At 38.7% G+C, this 19,586-nt stretch overlaps 1 protein-coding gene across 2 annotated transcripts in view; it reads left to right on the plus strand.

The window, feature by feature from the left end:
- Positions 1-1,441: 1,441 nt before the first annotated feature.
- RALYL (RALY RNA binding protein like) overlaps positions 1,442-19,586 on the plus strand; it is a 584,866-nt gene continuing 566,721 nt past the window's right edge. Inside the window, exon 1 of one of the 2 annotated variants that reach the window (XM_045514266.2) lies at positions 1,442-2,788. The gene's annotated coding sequence lies outside the window, so the exon portion shown is untranslated. The remainder of the gene's footprint in view (positions 2,789-19,586) is intronic. The other variant, XM_010951849.3, reaches the window with a different exon arrangement.

The raw sequence follows: 19,586 nt of genomic DNA on the forward strand, positions 1-19,586 counted from the left end.
GTTAGTATTGCTAATCAGCAATCTTCACTCTAAAATATGTATAATAAGTGGGTGTAGAATTGGCAACTCACCAAAATAAATATTTAATAATATTTTAATGGTTATTTTAAATCTCTTTTATTTGAATTGTGGATTAATACTTTATTTGATCAATGAGTTTTGACCAGAATGCTTGAGAAATAGGAGAAATATATTTGCTGTTGAAGCTTTCTATAATGGATGTGTACTTAATTTTCAGAATTGTCCAGGTTAGATCATCTCAGATGGAGGCATTTTATCTTAAATGTCAACATTGGAAACACTGAGATAAAGATCAGGGACAGCAATCTGTGAACTGCAGAACTGCGTTAATTGTTCATTCTCGGACATAGAGATGCCAATTAATTCCACACAACTCAGATTCAAAGCAGCACTGGGAAATGGTCTTGATATTAGTATTGCACAAAAATGAAGAAAAACAGATGTGCTCCAGCGCCCAGAAAACTGATTCCTGAACAGGCAGCGATAGAAGAATCCCAGTGCATCCAGCCATTGGCTGATGGAATCTTTGTTCAGGCGATAGGCATCCTAAACCAGATGCTAGGTGGAGAAACCCCTCTCTCACTCTCACCTTCAGAATCCACAGCTCAGCCACCTGGGCTCCCACGAGCTGCGCCGCCGCCTCACTCCGGGTGCACGTCTCCCCCTCTCGACCGCCAAGTGCTCACTCCCTCCCAGGGAGCACTTGCACAATGGACTCACTTGTTTCCCTTGCACCTCTCCTTTGACTTCCAGCCCCAGCCCACAACTTGGGCAAGAGTCAGACAGGAGCCTCTGCCATGGAGCAGGGACCCGCGGAGCCTTCCAGACGAGCTTCGAGGCACGCGCACACTCGCAGACAAAACAAACAATGCCTGGTCCCCGAATGAATAAATTAACGACATCCACGCCCCCACCCATCGCTCCGCAACCCGCCGAGAGAAACCCTGGACAGGGTTGCCTAAAGGAGAGCGTTTGTTTGGGCTTTCAAACTGCAAACATTCCTGTCGGATGACGGCAAAAAAGATGCTGTGCGTTCTGCTGGCAATAAAGATTGACGGTGGCTTTGCCGGTGACAACGCCCCCCGTAGCGCTCTGAGCCAGGTTCTTTGAGAACTGCAAGAGGGAAGCTCAGATCAAGGGAGAGGGATAGGCAGATGCAAAGACAGTTTAGGAGGGATGAGAAAGGGGAGATCGGGGGAGGAAATGAGTTCAGCTGGGCTTTAATAATGAAACTTCGGAAGAGAAAGGGATGGAGGTCTCTCCCCCAGGTAACTACCCTGAAATGAAAAACAGCTGCAAAAACCAGGAAGTGGCAAGCGACAACAAGTTTGAGGTGAGCAGCAAGTTGTTCACCTCCCCCCCCCCCCCCAGGCGTCTGGTCAGCATCCCCCGAGCTGCCCCAGAACACGCGCCCCGCATCCGAGGCGGCGGCCGCGGGCGCAGCAGCAGCCAGCAGCAGCAGCAGCAGCAGCAGTACTGGCGGCAGCTGCACGCCTCCGGCCCAGCCCCGCTCGGCTCCCCCTCTCGCCGGCGCCCTGCCTGTCTTGCGTGTGCGTGTGCGTGTGCTCAGCCTCAGCGTGAGGGGCACCTGCTCGTCCGGGCTCACCGCGGAGGCAGCCTCGCCGGGAGCTGCCGCCGCCGCCGCCGCCGCCGCCGCCGCCGCTCGCGGGCGTCGGGCTCCCCATCGCCGCCGCCGCCGCCTCGCCAGCCTGAGTTGGGCTCCGTGGGGCTTCCTCCCCCCGCAGCCCCGGTCCTTCCCGGCTGCTTGCAAGTCAGCCTGGCTCCGAGTCACGTGTCAGTGCCTGAGGCAGAGACTGAGAGAAAAAAAAGCGCTTCATTCCTTCTTCCACCGCCATACTGTATTTTATACTAAATCTCATTTTTATTCCAACATTTTACTCCCGCTCGGTGAGTACCTTCTCAGTGGCATTCTTGTCCTATTCTTTTTTTTTTCGTCCTTTTTTTTTTGTTTTTCTTTTTTTGTTTTTTTTTTCTTTTTTTTTTTCCACTTCTTTGATTATTGTTTATATTTGGGAAAGCTGGAGGGGCATGGTTTTGAGCCTTTTCCTGAATCCAAGTTTTTCTAGCATGCGATGGTTCTGTAGACAAGGCGCTGTGTCTGGGAGTCCGCGGCGACCGTGCCCGCTGGGAGCGACTCCCAAGTCCAGCAAAATATGCAACTGGTTTTATGGAAAAAGCGATGTGAAGTATGGTGCTTATTTTTTTTCCTTTGTAAAAATTAAAAAAAAAAAGCATGTTTCTAACTCTTTTTTGGCATACTCTTTTTCTGATAAGATTTTTGGATAGGTGGGATTTTACGGCAGTGTTTACAAGTTTGTGGTTTTGCAATACTGGTACAAACCACTGAGCAAAGACATTCATTTTCTGTTTTTTTGGTTCCCTTTTTGGAAGCCGGTGAGAACAAATTCGTTTTTTTCCCTCCTGTTTTTGAAACCCATTGATAACATGAAACTTTTCTTGCAGCTGGTTACTGGGATTATTTTTAAGCAAATACTTTTTTTCCCTCCTTTAAATTAACTATGACTTTTGCACAGCTGACTTTTTTAAAAAGCCGAGATAATTTTATGATAGATATCCTGATATCTATATCTATATCATCCCTTCTTCCTCCCCCTCCCCTCCCCGTAAATCAATTTTCAAATGATGGCAGTGGAAGGTTTCTCTGGAAAAAAAAAAAATGAAGTGCGGTTTGGTTTCCTTGTCAACGGAGGATGAAGTGAACAGCTGAGCAGCTCGCAGAGAGCAGGTACTTGGTCCCCTTGGAGGCGTTTCCCGGGTTTGCAATGGCAACACTGGTCCTGGCAAAGAAATCTGTGTATGTGTGTCTGTGCGTGCGTGTGTGTGTTGTGTGTTTGTGCGCGCGCGCGGCTCCGGCAGTGTCCGAGCCCGCGGTGGGGAAAGCCGTGCCGGGAGCTAGGGGAATCCAAAGTCGGTCCCCGGCCTTGGGCTGGTTTTTGGATGTGCGCAAAATACGGTCCCTCCCTCGGCTGCGCCCAGGTCGTCTCCGCAGCGGGCGGCGTCTGCGCCCCGGGCGGCGCCGACCGGGGACTCGGCAGCCGGCGGGCCCTGTAAGTTCTCCGAGGGCCACTTGCAGAGCCGGAGGGGCGAGGGGCCGAGCATGCAGCGCGGGCCGGCCGGGGCGGCCCCTCGGAGCGCCCGGGAGACGCGGGGAGAAGCGGAAGGGGCAGCATCTTCCGAAGGGGCTGGCTCCTGGCCGCGGGGCCGTGGAGCTCGAGCCATTTCCATATCCCCGAGGGTGGCACCAGCCCCCGCACGTTCAACTCCCGCTCCTCCTCTTGGCCATGAGTAAACGAGGCTGTTGGGCTTTCCCAGTCTGTTTTGCTTTTTCCGAGGGGTTGTGGCTTTCTTAGTGGTGCTGTCTTCAGATCTTTTCGTTCCCTGTTGTGTGGCTTTGGTTTTAAAGCTGGCATCTTCGCAGGTGGGGGGAAATAGTTACTTTCCATGATGGTCGGTTGGTTTTAATGTTGAGGACGAAACTGTTAGTTTGCATTAATGAGACTACACCCATGAGGTTGAGTTTTAAAGGGACAGTGTTTTCCCACTTTCTAACCACTTGATTGTGATTTCCAAGGTTTTCCCCGGAGAACGGGGCACAGGACAGGGAGAAGGGTTGGTGAATGGTGGTGACTGATTTCGGTGTGTTGATAGCATTACAGAACTCAGTGTTGAATGTATTCTATGGAGTTTATGATATTTTATGATTGTCCTGGTACGTTTCCGGTATAACCTGGTACTGCTTTTTGGAGATGTACCACAGTTGGTAATAAAAAGCCTTTTCTGTACTTAACATAGAGACAATCTGCTGGAAAACTTGCTGTCCAAATAAATTTTGTGTTATGTTTTAAATCTTAAAATCTGGAGGCTAACTACTATTTAACTGATTGGATTCTGAAGCTTGGTATAATTTGGATTCTGTTAAAATAAGTATAAGCAAGTGGAATAACTTCTGCTTCTCAGGTTAAGTTTTCTTCTAGGTTATCTATAGACGTAAAAACTAAGTCCAACATACAAAAGGCCGTGACAAACATGTTAATAACATACACCAAGGTTTTTCAAGCAAATATTTCTTTTAAGTCTGAACGTTCAGTTGTGGAATGAAGTTGTATGCCTGTATTTCTTTACGCTTCGTGTTAAAAGAGGAATGCAAGTGATCATTTATCTATGTAGAAGATTAAAATTTGTTGTAATATCTAGAAAGCTGTATATTTTTTATTCACGATCATTTCAGAGGTCTTTGCAAGTAGCAGTGTGAGTTACTTTTGTACCCAGGGTAGCTTTTCTCTGTTAAGAAAGTCCTGTTACTTTTATATAAGGAGGGAAGTTTATGTCGTGTGTGGACCATCAGATTTGATATCCTGAAGGGCACAGGTCTAAGATTTGACACAAATATTATGTTACTGAGCTTTACATTTTGATTTTTTTTGTTGTGGTGAGTACACTACTAAAATGTAGTCTTTCACATGGTTTAAACAGCTAGCAAAAACACTTAAAAAGTCACTTGCAACATTCTGTATTTTTCATCATTTTTACCAGAATACTGTATATTAGTAGAAATGCTCCTTTGATTTAAAAATGGAAGACAATGCAAGTGTATAATACTTCTTTTCAGGTTGCACTGTAAGTCAGTTAGTCTTTTTAAAAGAAACAGTGAATGAGAAGGAAAAACTTGAGAGATTAAACCAGAATTTTCATTAAAAGGATTACTCGCTGCCCTAAGATGGGGGTAGCTGTGTTTTCAGGTTGGTGCAGAGTGCAGCCTGAACTGTATGTTTCCTAATGAGACCGAAACCATAATGAGGTGGAGGAAGATAGTCATAGGATTTCAAGTGGGAATGGATATATAATTGTGCTTTGAATTCTATAAAGATTGTGGAAAGAACCTTTAGTCGTGTTAGGTTTTCATTTAATGTTGATTGTTGATATATTACGTGCTTATGTTAAATGTCTATCACATTGAAATTTTGAAATTTCCTCCTCCATGAATTATATTAGGAATTCTACCACTTTAAACTGGTCACCTGTACTGTGAGTGTTTTGGTTTAAAAGTCTTTGAATGTGATATCCTGGAGTTAGCACCGCCTACTGGTTTCTCTTGGAAAAATAATATTGTTCTTAAATTCAGCAAGCAGTCCACACTGATTCTGATCAACTTAATCATGCAAATTACTTTTAACTGCTTATTGAGAGGAAATAAAGAATATTTTGTTGGGAGAGAGGGTTTGGGGTGAAGGTAGAAGGTGAGGGAAATAAGGCATGTAAATTAAATTGGTTATTGGATCACTAACTGACCTTAAGTATCTTATTATCAGAACTGCAATAAAAAAGATTTAGAACAGCCTGTTAAATTTGCTGACTTTTCTATGGGATGCCAACATTTGGACATTTGGAAAAATCCTGGATTACTGAATTAAATTTACAGTTTCTGACCCAGTCTTGAGCACTGCAGAGAGCGAATACCCTAGTTGAAGCTCTGTCCTGAGTGTGGTCTGTCTAAGAATTTTGAAATTAAGAAATTTTAATCATAAAAAATTAAAATTTTATTATTTTTAATATTTATCCTTACATGATTGTAAGTAATCAAGTAGAAGACTGATTTTTTTTTCTTAGTATGCATCAAACAGTGGTGGTATTTTACATATGTATATGTGTGTGTGTGTGTGTATATATATATATATATATGGAAAAGTTTCAGACCCATATTTATAAAGGCACTCTTTTATATTCTTAACTACAGAAGGCATACTGTCTTTTTAAAAATGATAGTCAGTTTATTTTTGCTAATTTTTATGAAAGGCTAGTGATTAAAACAGCTACCGGATGTATGCAAACCAGTGATTCCATTAGAATATGAAAAAAATGGAGTAGGAAAATAATGCACATACATTTGATATACCAGAAATTACATTTTCCTAGTTAGAAGAATTATATGCCTTATGGAGAATTATTTCTTAAATAACATAGTTGTTTTTTAAAGCAGCTGGTAAGAAGGGTGTGGAAAAGCTTCTGTGTCTATTACACTCTTGAAAGCATCTGACTTGAGTAAGAGTGTGGTCATGCTTTGCTTACTGTTTACAATACTGTAAGCAGCAAATTACACAGGGCATCAAATCAAATAAAACTGCATTGGAAGCAAAAAAAGAAGTGAAGGGGATGTTTAGAATTGTTTGCATGATTAAAAGGAAATTGAAAATATTCTAATTACAATTTAATTAATTTATTCTCCTCCCTGACTTTTGAAAAATTTATTTTTAAGGGATAATTGGCTGTGACTTTAAAAAATACAGCGATTTTCTTCACTTGTTTTATCACATTGCCATGAAGAAAATTCTATTTTGTGTATAAAACCTGAGGTGATGATGAAATTTATTCTCCAAGTTGTTTATGAAGCTCCAGAAAGAAATTAAAAACAAATTTAAAAATTCCTCACTAGTCTGAAGTTATTATTATTTTCTTATTATTTCATTATTTTTGTTACTTACTACTCTAGTGACTTGCACAAAAGCCTTTAAAAATCCCATTTTCATAATTCAGTAGGACTTTTTAATTTAATAAATTTCAGTCATTGACAGTGGCAGCCAACTTTTACATTAGTGACAAGGACAATTAGTTTTGCTACACCATGATTTTGAGATCAATAGTTATTAAATAAAATTTAAGTAATAGGTTCATTTCTGAATGTACCCAAAATTAGTTCTACATTTAGTAAGTGTTATGTAAATATTTGTCATCACTCTTCTTTTTAGTCTTAAATTTTGACATGTTTCTAGAAAATTACCTAGCTGTTGCCAACTTTTAGTAATTTTGCTTTTCCGGTATCTTTCTGGTTTTCAAAAAAATATTGGGGAGTTTCTTTAGCTGTTTGTTTGCTTTGTTAGACTTATGTTAAATAGCAAACTTACACTGTAGAAAATTGATTTTGTATGTTTCTAATTCTCCCATTAATTTAAAGGTTTTTTTTTTTTTTTTTTTTTATTTCTGTGTAATGCAGTTAGTCTGAGACTGCATTCTGGAAAATACAGAGGTGTTGATTTCCATTTTCTCTCCATTCCCAGCCCCAGAGAGGGCAGAGGGAGAACTTCAGTTAGTGTTTAGGATAAATGTCTCCTGGACTGTCCTTGGAGACTCCTCAGCTGGGGTCAGGACTGTGAGATTTATTTCTTGGGCCATGCATAAATCTAAATGGAGAGGAGAATTATAGTGGGGATTGGGGGAGCCCTGTCCTGGTTTTCTGAAAGATGCAATGGAATGGATCACTGGGTACTTTCATACAAAAGAAAAACTAGAGACTTTATGTGCATGAAATTGTTTCGTGAAATTACATTTGACTTACGTATTTTTTGCTTAGAATAATATAGGTGAACATTTTATCTAAACTTTCACTGTGGAAATTAATTGCATTTGTACATAATCCATGTGTTTAGTGAAAATATTTATACACATTTTGGTGGCCATATGTTAAATTATAACAGAAGCAACATATTTTTAAGTCAGTTTGGAAACTTAACAGGCTAGAGTAGAGAAAGGCTATTTTTTCATTAAATCAGGAGGAGAGGAAAAGAAAAGTAGGACTAACATTTATTGTTATGTCAGGTGGATGCATTTCCATTTGTCCTTCCTCTCCACAAGTAGGTGATATCATCATTATTTTATATTTTGGGGGAAACTGAGACTTGGAGAGATTCCTAATTTGCTCAGGGATCCACAGGTAGTAAAGGGACAAATAACAGGAATGCGTGACTTGACACCTCGTGTTCCTCTTTCTGTTCAGGGATGCTCCATTTGTGGAGAGGAAATTTTGTTTCCTTTCACCTAATATAAAGCAACTGCTATATATTTATTCTTGGTGCATTATTCAAAATGACTGTATTTTGGCAAGTTTTCACTACTGAGTGCTGTAGCCAGAAATAACAGAAAATAGTGTCATTTACACCAAGACTTTTCCTGGTGCTGAGAGGGCCTTTAAGAGACCATGCCATCAGCCATCTCTCTAGGATCATAGGATTTTCTGAGGAGACCCAATACGTGGGAATTTGTGAGGGGCCTCCCGGGTTCTGTGGTCAGGACAAAATAGATGTTTCTATGTCTACAGTGGCTTTGCAGAGGCTGTGGGAAAAACACTCAACAAATATTTATTTAGCGCACAATGCACTCTCTGCTCTGGAAGCTTTTGCAGTGTGATGTGGAAAGTTATCCTTTGCATGAGGAAAACTGAACAGCCAATTCTTTCATAACACAGCAAATCTATAAATATAGGTGTCTCTTCTGTCTACCAACATCTCACTATCAACATCATCTCCACCCCAGAATTCCACTGTGACACATACTTTGATGTGACATTTTTCAAGCCCATTTTATCTGTTTGTTAATGACATAAAACGCATGTGACTGTAAGATGTTATTTTGGGATGCTGTTTTTAATTGCCTCTTCAGATGTGTGAACAAGTATTCCATTATTAAATAGTTTCCTTGGAACTTGGAAAAAAATGAATATTTTTCAATAAAGAATGAGAAACATAAACTGCGTAGTAGAGGCAGTGTGAATGAACATGATGAAATGGCTTTCAAGGATGATGGTAAACTTATAGGTCCGTAAAATCAGTGGATTTGGAGGCCAAGGTGGAGGGACTAGTAAAAGCTGCTTTTGAGTTTTAGAATCTTGATATCTTGGAACCTCGGGATATAAAACAAAACAAAATGAAATAAGAATATCCAGAAGAGGGCCTGGTTTGGTTGGGGGTAGAAGAATGGTTCCGTTTTGGACATATCACTTCTCTGAAGTTCCAACATTAACCTGGATAAAATGACCAATATGCAATTGCAGTTCAGGTCTAGAGCTGGAAAGCACACTGAGAGCTAGAAAAAAAATTACAAAATTATCTACCTTAAAAATTCAAGAGGCAGACATTTGGGAAACACCTGCATTTTTCTGAGTGGATGGAAAAAGGTCTGGTTAAAGGCAGAAAAAGAAGGAGTAGGCACTGAAGCTTAGGAAATTGTGTCTGTGTAAAGAGAGGAGTGTTCAGCAAGGCTAATGCCGCATAGGTTTGGGCAAAGGTGAGGCCTGTGAAAAAGGCCTTGACTCTGTGATTAAAATCCATTAATTTTAAGAAGAAACTGAATGAATGAACTGTCTTAGACTTGAATAAATGAAAAAGCATCCCCATGATTCTGGATTTGGTGTGACAGCATCTTAAAGGGGTCAGTTCCCAAGATGGTATGTGTCACATTCTTCTGTGTGTGTGTGTGCGTGTGCACGTGTGCATGCATGCTCACATATAACATCCTCTAAATAGGAAGACCAGTAAGAAGCTTTTCTGGAAGTAGATAAAGTGATTTTAAATTACATAGAGAAAATGTGAAAAAGCAAGAATAGCCAGGATAAGTCAGAAAAAGAAGGGCAAAGAGGGTCTAAGATATCAGATATTATAATATACTATACATCTTTTCAAGTATATTTACTTGCTCTGGCTCCTACTTAAAAGGCTTCCAAGCATGTCTCTCTGGCAGCAGTGAGCACATTAGTGCCTACATCATGGTTTCTAAATACCATTTCCCACTCAAGGGGACCAAACTCTGGAGAATTTGCTGATTCTAAGCCAGGGCAGAAAAAGTGCAAGCTGAGCCTGGGCTCTCTCATTGTGCCAGGAAATGAGGAAAGGCCCTGAAACAAATAAGGTTTATACAGCCTTATTTGTTAACTGTAACTGTAAACAGGAACTTGCTTGAAGGGCCTCCCAGTTGCCAAATTCAGATACAGTGGAGCATCAGTGGTTGTTTGTGCACAACCTCAGATGAAATCTGAAACTGGCCCCTGTACGAAGGGGCAAAGAGAGACTGAAGAAACAGACAGACTACTCCAGCATGGTAGGTGGCAGTTTTAACAATCAAGGCAACTTATGTGCAAGGCTTGTCCTAGGTGGCTGCAAGACAAATAGATTTCCGCATCCAGCCACCAGAATCTTAAAAGTGTGTATGGTTTTCCCTTGCTCTCTGAAAGTGGAATGTTCCTATGAAACTTTTTGTAAGCTGAAATGGCATAAAGAAAAGAAGCAATTACCCTAGGACACGTCTTGCTAGCAAATGCGCAAAATAGATCAAGATAAAGCACAGATGCTCACAGACACAGTGGAAATTGTGGTGGCTGGCTGCTGAAATGCGTGTAGTTCCGGGGAAGGAGCTTGGCTGAGCCACCCTGGATGCTCTCGTGCGTGTTGTCTCTGCAACATCTTGCTGCAAGATAATGAATGCTGTATTCACTTCTTGCCTCTGTGTAAATGCAAATCCTCTTTAGATTTCTTTCAGTTAGTGAAAACAGGTACTAGTGTAGGTCTTCAGTAAAAGTGAAGTGGGGATCCCTTAATGGGAGGGATAGAGGTCTTAACGGGGTTCAGTCTAGATGTTCTCAACAACACATTGCTCTCTCATGGCTGAGTCCTGGAAGTGGCTGAATATACACTCCAAGTTCAGGGGAGAGGGTAGGAAGCCTCCGATGGTGCTGGTCCAGCTTGAGGGTCAAGCAGCAGTGCATGTAACCTCCTCCAACACGAGTGACTGTGACAGATTCTAAAACACTGAACAAAGTAAAATCCATGAGTCCATAGTGACACTCTAAATACAAAATATTAATAAAAGAAAACGATTCTGATGGTAATTAAATGGAAAGAAATGGTTAGACTCCCTTTTCAGAGGAACTCTTCTTGTCCAATTGATGAAGGACAGCTCTTTGCAAAATATGTGAGTGAGTAAATGTAAGAAATGCTGGCTTTAGAAAATGACTGTAACCCCCACTGAAATAAATGATTCCGGCAGGAGTCATCAACAGGTGCTAAAACCACTAGTTAAAAGTATTTGGGGGACTAAAGGATTGTCGTGGTGCTCAAGTGTTACTTGTTAGTTGCATCTGGCATTCACCTTAAATAGCTGAGTCATCAAACACCTGGGCTTCCTGATGGACGCAGGGTGATACATTGGTGATGTATTGTTGCCAGAATGTGTAAACTGAATCTAAATCCTGTTTAAATTTAACTTCTAATTTACAGGAAAGTACAAAGAAAGTGGAACTTGTTAAACTAAAACATGAGGAAATAATCAAATTCACAGGGTGTCGTATTCTTTGTGAAAGTACAAGACATGTACCCTGCTCTCTTCCAAGTGGCCATTGCCACTGTGGAGGGGTCTTTTCTATATTAAAAGAGACTAAAGACAACCAAATACTGTATTTGAAGCTTTATTTAACCTTAGTTTTTAAAAAAAGTACAAAAGATCAAATTTTGGTAGAATTGGGAAAATTTGCATGTGGACTAGGTAATAAATGATATTAGGCGATCCATGCTGAATTATTTAGGAATAAATGCCATGATGTCTGCAACCTAATTTCATATGAATCATGGCAAAATGTGTATGTGTGTGTAAAGCAAATCATTTGTTAATAATTTTTGAATACAGGGAGTGATTTTATTGTATTATTCTTTCAGATTATCTGTTGGTTTGAATTTTTTCAATAACAGTGTTGAAAAGTCTATTAGTTATCACTGAGAAAAAATGTGCCTTTTAGGGTTAAACAGAAGCAGAAATCCAGTTGTCCATGTTTAAGGTGATATGAGGTCTTTGAAGAGATGAAGATAAGAAGTAAATGTAGTTCAGTGTTCATTGTGGGGATGAAATATTATTCAAGGGAGTACTGTTATTGAAAGAGGCATGTATTTTTAAGCCAGAATAAAGAAGATACCAATGTGTATTTAATTTTGGGGGGTGCAGTCCCCTTAGCAAGAGAAGATAGAGGTATCGGGGGAGGAAAGTAATTTTCAGGACCAAGTTTCAGAGTGTTCTGAGAAGGTTGGTATGATCATTTGTAGCCCAAGAAGAGACTGGTCACATCTTAGAAGGGGAAGAGGATGGAATTCATTAGTTAACTATTTTCCTTCCTTATTCAACTCTGTACTGGAGGATGGGGACCCAGTGGTAATAAGGACCCTGCCTTCAGGGAGTTTGCCATCTAATGATGACTTTAGTTTTCCCAGATAAACTCAGGGTCGTAGGTTGAGATTGACAGGTGTGGGGATAGGAGTTTAGGGAATGTAGCAAAGAATATGCAAGAATATAAAAAGAGTCCACAGCCAGAAGGAGGAAATTGGCAAGGTTAAACAATTTGTTGTCACGTTGGTCGACAACAGTTGCACCACTTTCTCTGGCAACACTTAATGTGTAATCTGAATGGGTCAGGCAAACTGAGTTTTCCTTGATTAGGAGATTAGCAAGGCACGCATGATACAAAACAAAGAGCTGGGCTTTCTAAATGAGGTGCATATATTACAGCAGACTGACGGTAAATCCATCCAGGCTGGGGGATGAGGCAGGGACAGCTACGGGAGATGAATTAACCAACAACGGAGAAGATTTGAGAGCCTGAAGGTCAGGATAAAAACTAGCAGTAGGCTCACTGTCTCAAATAGGACGGGAGGAGGGGCAAGGATGGGTGGTTTTGGTCAGAGGGGAATATTTTATTTCCCAATTTTGAAAGTGGAGCAGAATCAAAGGATGAACACATTTTAGAGCTGGGGAAGTTGTGCCGCTAGGGCAGGTGCTGTTGAGATTGAGAAGCTGAGAAGTGTTGTGAGGAGAAGCTGGGTGTTAAAGGGGTGATTTTTCACACCTTTATAAAATTCATCATGGGGTGAGAGGGAAAAAGGTGGAAATGAAAACTTTGAAATGTGTGCTGAAAGTGTCAGTGACATTCCTGGAGGTTTCTAATCAACTGAGGCTGTGAAGAATTTTTTTTTTTTCTTTTGTGATTTCTGGGACTTTAATCGTTTCCTCTGGAACATTATGAAGAGAGCTGTGGATAAATTGTGTGTGTATTTATCTTGTTTGGGTTTGATCAGAATTTTTAGGTAATACAGAAATAAATTCTGCCATGGATCCTGGAACCTGAAGTTGAGTTTTATAAGAAAGTCACTGATCAAAACCAAGGAAGCCAATATGGGATAGTGCAATTCATACTACTTTTGTTGCAGAAAAACGTGTTACAGCTCAGTTGTGACAGCAACCTGGATCCAGGTGAGAGACCAAGCAGCACTCAGAGAGTTGGAGAACTCAGGTTTATTACACCAACAGGCCCAGAGTAGTTAACACTCTAAGCTCTGGACTCTATCTGTAGGTTTACACAGGCTTTTATAGGCTGTCAGTTTACACTTTGCAACATCATATGCAAATCATGTCTAACAAATTTGACTAATTAGGAACAAGCTTTGTAGTAATGGACCAATCAGGAGGGAGAGAAATAACCAGGAGTGAGGGAAATGGACCAATCAAGAGTGAAGGAAGTAACCAATCAGGAGTGAGCTCAGGGAATCAATGGAATTTTAGGGGTAAGTAAGCCGTTTCAGAGGCAAAAAGTGAGATAGAGCCTCTGGGCCAGGGAACCGAATGGTGCTGGCAGGAGAGTAGTGGTCCTGCCTGGGGGTCCTGCCAGTCTTTTTTATGGGGCTTCTCACCTCAGTTTCTAAATAGAGCAGTAAGTGATTCATATTTAAAAGAACATTGTAGAGTATCTGTTACTACATTTTGGAGTCTGGTTCAAACTTTTTTTTTTTTTTCTGTTGTCCAGCTCCACATGCAAATGAACTTTTCTTTTTTTAATCAGAAGTCCAATTAGCAGGTAGGTAGACAGTAGCTACTGTTACTGCCCATTCTGTTGCTACAGCTGCTACTGCCTCCCTCCGTTTATGGATCTTCCCTCCTGGACCAGACTGATGGCTAAATGCTTATCATATTGTGCCTCATCTTTGTAACACCCTGGAGGAATTTATTATTAGCCTAGTAATATCAGGAGGAAATGAGAATCAGACAAGTGACTTGTCACATGTCTTAGGGCTGTAAATGGCTGAGTAAATATCTGAACCCAAGACTTTTTGATTCTACAACTTGAATGTACACCACCATACCTTGTTTAAAAGATGGAGAAAAGGAGATACATTGTGTACATCACTAGGTCAGCGACAATTTGTCTAACAAAATAGACACACTCACAACCGCTCCCTACAGCAGAGAAAATTTAAAACCACACAAAATGCTTTCGGTTTTTAGAACTGTGCTGTTACATATCCACTCTTGTCTTCTCAGGGTTTCCTGTAGTTTCTGCTCTGGGCAGAACTGGTGAGATTTTGATCACTTGTTCATTCACTCAGCCAGCATTTGTTGGGAATCTACCATATCTAAGTCACTGTGCTTTAGGAGATTAAAAAAATGTTTGAAAACAAGACCAGACGCTGGACCTACTCTCAGGATCTGACTATCTACTTGGGGAAAGAAATGGTATGTGTGAAAAGCAACAATGCATAAAGTTATCAGAATCAAGAAAAGTAGAGTTGATTACTTACGATATTCAGGTCATTAAGGCACTTGAAAATTTTGGAGTGCAGTGCCTCTCTTTCTTCTCCAGTGACTTGGTGAGGTCCTTAGGTTGGGAGATTTGATGGTGCTCTCTTGACTTGGTATTTAAAGTCAGGAATGATTTATGGAGCATCTAGAGGAAATGGGTAGCAGGAAAAGTAAAAGGGCCAATGAAGAGGACAAAAGCAAGAGAAAGATTTAGAGATGGCTATCTGGAAAGAAAATTGGGAGACAACAGATATGATAGATTTTTGAGGAGGAAAGAGATCAGCAGTAAATAAACATGTCAGTGACTTTGTATTCACACACACTTTATGCCCTAAAATAGAGTCCACTGTTTGGGAAAATGCATTTTGCTTTGGCATATATTGAAGTGATTCAAAATTTCAAGTAAAAATATCTTATTGGAAACTCTTACATACTATAAAAAGTATAAAATGGGTTCAGAAATATCTGTGTTTTTAGATTTTGCATATGGACCGCAATATAGCTTTACTAATAATTTAGATGAGTGAACCAATAAAATGGGGATATTTTGTTGTATTTAATTTCTAAACCCATTGCATCATGTTTACAATCTTTTAAGAAATATTTTAAATTTTTTGGTTTTTTGCGGGGGGTAAATTAGGTTTATTTATTTATTTACTTTAATGGAGGTATTGAGGTTTGGACCCAGGACCTCGTGCATGCCAAGCACACACTCGACCACTGAAATATAGCTTCCCACTATGTTTGCAATCTTTTGGTTGTGGAATAGCTAGCTCTTCCTTCCCTAGTCCAGACCTCTCTGTCTTCACATCATTGCAATTCTAGAAAAGAAAGGTACAGAAGAAAGAAGAAAGGGAGGAGAGAAAGGAGGGGAGATAGAGGAAGAGGCCTTCCACAGCAGTAGTAACATATTCTCCAGGTCGGCAAAGCCCACGGAAAAGATAATGCGAGCCACGAAAGCAGGCCACCATGTGTAATTTCACGTTTTAAAAAAGACATTAAGAAAGTAAAAAGAAACAGATGAAATTCATTTTCCTACTATATTTTGTGTAACTCAGTGTATCAAAAATGATCATTTTAACATGTAATCACTATGTTAGAATTAATTCTACTTTTTTTTTTTTTGAACTTAAGACTTAAGAGTTTGAAATCCGGTTTGGATTTTACACTTACAGCACAGAACTAGCCAAAGTTAAAATGTGGAAGAGCCAAATGTGTGAGGGGCCACCACGTGGGATAATGTAGACATAGACGGGTCAGAAGATCTCAAGATGATGTCACGTTGTTAAATTCTTTTTGGCATCTCGCTCCTTACCAGAGATTAGCCAGGATATATTTTAAAATACTCTCTGATTGTCTCCATTTTAGCTTTCACATTTTATTAAGAATCTAAACCAAAATTCACTGAAGTTCATTTTTGCTAAAAAATGATCCCCAAATATGGCCAGTTGGCAAAGAATATTAATATTTATCCAATAAATGTTTCTTGAAAATTTGCATTTTCACCATTTTGTGTGTCACACAGTGTTCCATAATGTATGAGATCGGAACTTTCAGTGTAGAAGGGGCAAACAGTGACAAATTCTATAAGAGGTTAAAATAATGTTCAGGGTTAAAATGGCATTTCATTATGTATTAAATCAGAGGATTACTTTCCCTGTGTAATTCCACTCAGAATATGACTCATAATACAGTGAATAAAATAAAACCAGTTTTTGTTGACTCTAGGTGAATGACACATTAATTGAAATACTCCACACTTATAGTATATTAGGCAATTTGTGTAGTCTCCAAGATGTAAAGTGATTTAGTATCTTTGCTTAATACTGAGGAATCACCAAGAATTTGATGGGGAAAATCGAGTATTGGATTTCAATTTATTATCTTTCATTATTTGCTTATTTGAGAGGTAAGAATATGTCCATTTTTCCTTTACAGGTTGTGTCCTTGTGTGAGTGAGGTGGGGGGGATGATTATGTGAATGTGAGTGAGGGGCAAGGGAGGGGTTAATTGCTTATAAACATCTTTACAAATGGCATTAGATATCCAGTGGCCGTATAGAATCAAATTAGGGGAATAGTTGTCATTATTTTTTGCCCATTTATTTTATACCATGTCTCTTTGTCTCTAAAAGATGCCTGATGTTATGAAATTTAAATAAATCTCACTGTGAGATGGATTTCCTGTTTTTAAGGCCCATGAAAGGAATTGGAAAGACTTGCAGCATGTTAATGCCAAATTTTGGATTCTGAGTTTTTGACGGAATGTGTCCAGTTTTGATTCAGGTGTATAACTCCAAAACTAATTAATTTCAAAATATTAATGAACCAGTGATACTTCTTTTTCCTTTGTGTCAGAAGTACTATTGTGAATTTAGTGTCTTTCTCTAGTGAGCATCATATTGGTCCATCTAGCTGACCTTCAATGAGGGGAGGATTCCTTCATTCCTTTTGATCTTTGATAAAGGAGAAGCAGCTTAGTATATCTAGCAAGTACTAAAATTCCATGATCTCAGATTACATTTACAACATACCCGGGAGAAAAGATATGCTTTGGATTTGTTACAGGTGAAAAAAAATTATTTGGCCTTATAACTTCCTTTAATATTAGGAGCAAGAAGTTTGATACAGAATGTTACTCATGCTCAAAATTCAGACTTTTAATTTTATACTTTGTTAGATGATTCTCCTCCAGATAACTAAATTGATGTGCATGTTCTAAATGTGTATCTTTTAAGAATGAAATGAAAGTAAAAAAAAATGCTCAGAAAGTTTTAAAGGGAAGCACTGTTATTACAATAGTCTTGATAACTGAAATTTTAATCACATACTAGGGAGAAGACTCAAAATTTGCCTTTTCCTCTTTATTCATATTATTTGGTTTGTGTCCTTTCGGGTTTTATTTAAATAATGAATGGTATAGTTTATAATAAACACTTGTAATTATGCAATACATTATGTAATTTATGCAGTTTATATATAGTAATCACAGAAGTATTTATATGTCTAGTACATTATATTAATTATATATATTGTCAAAACTTTTTTCCACTTGTTAAACACACTGTCATTAACTATTATTTTCAGCATACATTTAATGCTTATATAGTATTTCATTGTAGTAATATACTTTGCAGTAAGTACTCCACTGTGAATATTTTAGTTCGTTCTTTTTGCTTTTTTTTGACTGTTATTTTAAATAATGTGTATTTCCATACTTCCATCTTTTTGTATTCATTTTATTCCAGTGTTGTAACGTTGTGTACACCTTTAATTGATATGAACTCATACATTTTTGGGGTTATATTCTTGGTGAAAACACAAGCCTAGTCCTTCATCCATTGCCCAGCCAAGGAATTTGCCTTCTTAGACAGCATAGGTAGAAAAACTGACTGGATGGGGCTTACATACAGATGAGATAAAAACACAAACCCATAGATGAGTAATATAGGATCTATCAAAGGTATTTTCAGGAGCAATTTTTACAAACCTTTCATGGTAACATTAGAACATAACCACTAGGAAATAGGCTATATAATTGCATTATGTAGAATTTCTTTCTTTTTTTTTAGCATAGGCAATGACATTTTGAACATTTGATTTAAAAAACTGCCAGACATTAAAAATATTAAGTATAAAATGTTACACTGATTTCTTAATATTTCACCGTATACATGGGTTTGTATTAACTTTTGAGTACTGTATTTGCTTATTAAGCACAAATAATAACACTTTTTAAGTAATATATCATTCATAGGTGAAAATCACTTGAAATGAATTAACATAAAAACAGTGTTACATGGGAAAGGATTAGAGACATCAGTACTTTTTGCAATTGTAAATTAATTATTTCCAATAACGGGACAGAGGAATGTCAGTTATTTTCAAAAGAAAATAAATGGAACTGGGAAGGATGTTTATGGCATTTACCATTTATCTCTCCGGTGAATTGAGTTTTTTATCTGCCTAAGGAGAGTGCCTGGTGCCCTGAGTTTTTTTGTGGAGAAGAGAAGCTATACATACAAATCCTCCTTTTAATTCCTGCAGAGTTGCCAAGAGGAGTTGAGTTTGCTGGAAAGAACCAGGACCGTTTGGTGTCTGTTGTGTGAATTACAATAGAATTCTGGAAAGTACAGGAAGAAAAATTTCCCAGCAGATTATTCTAAACTAATTTTAATGGAAGTTTTCAAATGCTTTTCTTTCATTGACTCATGGCTTGACTAGGGTTTCCTCCCATCACGCTGGTGATGACAATAGTGAAAAATGGTGCTACTCAGAAATAATCTGTGGCTGATTGGTAGCTAGCTGGAGACAGGAAGTTGAGACTTCCTAGCAATTTTATTTATTTATTTTTTTGTTTTTTGATTTTTTTTTTTTGATGGGGAGGTAATTAGATTTATCTATTTATTTATTACTTTTGCCAGAGGTACCAGGGATTGAACCTATGACCTCATGCCTGCTGGGCATTCACTCTACCACTGGGCTATACCCTCCCCTTCCTAGCAATTTTATGTCTCATTGTATGTCTTTTTGTTTTCTTTATTTTTCTAGTCATTAATTTTTATTTTATTTTATAAAATATTGCTTTGTGATTTCTTGGAATTTAAAAAAAAAAAAGGTCGTATCACAGGTTGCTTAAGAAGCTCTGGTATAAAACAGCACATTGTACTTAAGAATTTTTAGTCCTTTCTAGATTACATTCATCTTAAAGCCTATAATTCAGTCATTCACTAACTCACATTCTTTCATTCATTCATATACACTTATCAGTTGACACAGTGTTAGTTACTGATACACAGAATAAATAATACATTTTCCTGTTCTCAATGGGCTCACAATCTCCAGCTACTCTATGAGAGTAGCTGCCCCATTGTTTATAGACTCAGTAAAGATTCCTAGAATTAATTGTATTATTTAAGTTAATATACATGTGTGAATATACACTTATACAATGTTTTGGGTTTTTTAAACTTGTAGCATTCTATGTTAATTACCTAACATTTCAAAAGTAATCATTTCAGGCAAGTCATAATGAATTATTCTTACAATTGAACAATTTTGAACAAAATAGAAAAAATAACATGTAGAGACTGATTCTCAGTAGTTCACCCAAAAGATCTGAAAATATCAGAATCATCTATTGAT

Source organism: Camelus bactrianus, chromosome 29 (assembly GCF_048773025.1).
Source record: "Camelus bactrianus isolate YW-2024 breed Bactrian camel chromosome 29, ASM4877302v1, whole genome shotgun sequence".
In the NCBI taxonomy this organism is placed as follows: Eukaryota; Metazoa; Chordata; class Mammalia; order Artiodactyla; family Camelidae; genus Camelus; species Camelus bactrianus.